Genomic DNA, 1,774 nt, shown 5'->3' with positions numbered 1-1,774 from the left:
TAAAAATATCTGACGATTTCGTCCTAAAGAAAAAAACTGTCTCGTTCAGGAGCAACAATCAGTGTAACCCATATACAAATTGTGGGACCGGCCAATGTGCATGATTAATGGACTTGCCCGCTGAATAGAGCCTTCATTTAATAGAGCTTTCACTGTGTTTTTTTTTATTTATGAGTTGTTTTACTATCATATCTTCTAAGTTGGTTCAAATTGAACACAGTGTGCAAAATTTTTCAAAAATCGGTTCAGGAGTTTCGGAGTTCATCGCGGACAAACAACGTGACACGTAATTTTTTTATATAAAGATATATATTACCCTATTTTATCTCGATTAGGTTTAGGAGATACAAGCAACATTTAGGTGAACAAAACTATAATACTCTGTAGCGACCAGATTCCGGAAATGTGGACCCCACAGCCTATGGCTAACTTTTTGCCGAAAATATAGGTTAATGTATGAGATAAATAATTGAAATATTGAAATGAGGAGAGAATCCTTTTCTGATATTAGGTCTGCGTGTCAAAAATGGATTGAATTGGGTCAATATCTCCATTAGACCAGACTACTAGCTGACTTTATACCCCATAGATGGTTCAATATGTAAAATACTTTCCTCCTAATGAAGACCCTCTGTGTCTTAATTTGATAAAATCGGGTGAATATTACTAATATCAGGATTTTCAAACATCCAGTTGACTTTCCCCTTATATATTGTTGATGGTATGTGGGATACCTTACCGAAACTCGGAGAGCATCTGTTTCTGTTAATAATATGTAGTTGCCAAAAATAGATAAAATCGAGCCAATACTACACATATCTCATATACCCATTAAAAGACTTTCATACTTCCAGTTAGCCTTATACCTTATAAATCAATGTCATCAATTTAGATCTTCTAGCTGACGTTTTACCCATCAACTCAATATATTAAATTTAGCCACCTCAGTTAAGGTTATTTCAAGTATATTTCATTTGAGGATGATTTTAATATTATTTGCGCTAACGGGAAATAAAATATAGTTATTACACTAAATAATGTTATATCTTAATAGTAAAAATATCAAATTCGATTGTAATTCATTCACAATTTCGTCGAGCAATGAATGTTTAATTCTTTCGCAAAATTTTTTGATATTAGTTTATGCCAACACCTGAAGGTAATTCCCAAGCTTTGGTCCTTACAAGTTACAAAAGTATGAAACGAACTTAGCCTTCCTTACTTGTGCGATATAATATATGTATACTTAGAATCAGTGCTCGTAGTGGTGATAATGGATCCGTCATAAAAAAAGTATTTAAATTTTGAATCATCGGTTGTGATGTTGATGAAATTAATATTCAGATAATACGTAAATAATTCTATGATTACTTATATACTTATACAATAGCGCAAAGCATAATGGGTCAATGGCGGCATAATGAGCTTTGCTTATGTAGATGTTCCACATATACATATATGTACAAATATTATGTCAATAATGTTTTAAATTAATTTCAAATATTTAGTTTTTATCTGAGAAAAAGTAACAGCAAATCAATTCATTTAAAATCACTGCGATATCAACTTAAAATGTGCATTGTTTAGTAGCCAAGAGGAATTAGTTTGTTTATCAATATTTCGGAAATTAAATTAACGCCGAATAAATCTCCGCATCGGAAAACACAGAAAAAAGGAAAAACAAGCGAAAAACAAAACGAAGCCATTTGACCGTATTAACAAATATTTGCTAATAGACATTTGCACATAAAATAGATTTTTATTTATATGATTA

This window comes from Bactrocera tryoni, chromosome 2, assembly GCF_016617805.1.
Source record: "Bactrocera tryoni isolate S06 chromosome 2, CSIRO_BtryS06_freeze2, whole genome shotgun sequence".
Taxonomy (NCBI): domain Eukaryota; kingdom Metazoa; phylum Arthropoda; class Insecta; order Diptera; family Tephritidae; genus Bactrocera; species Bactrocera tryoni.
The sequence above is the reverse complement of the archived record's forward strand: the minus strand, read 5'-3'. Positions refer to the sequence as shown.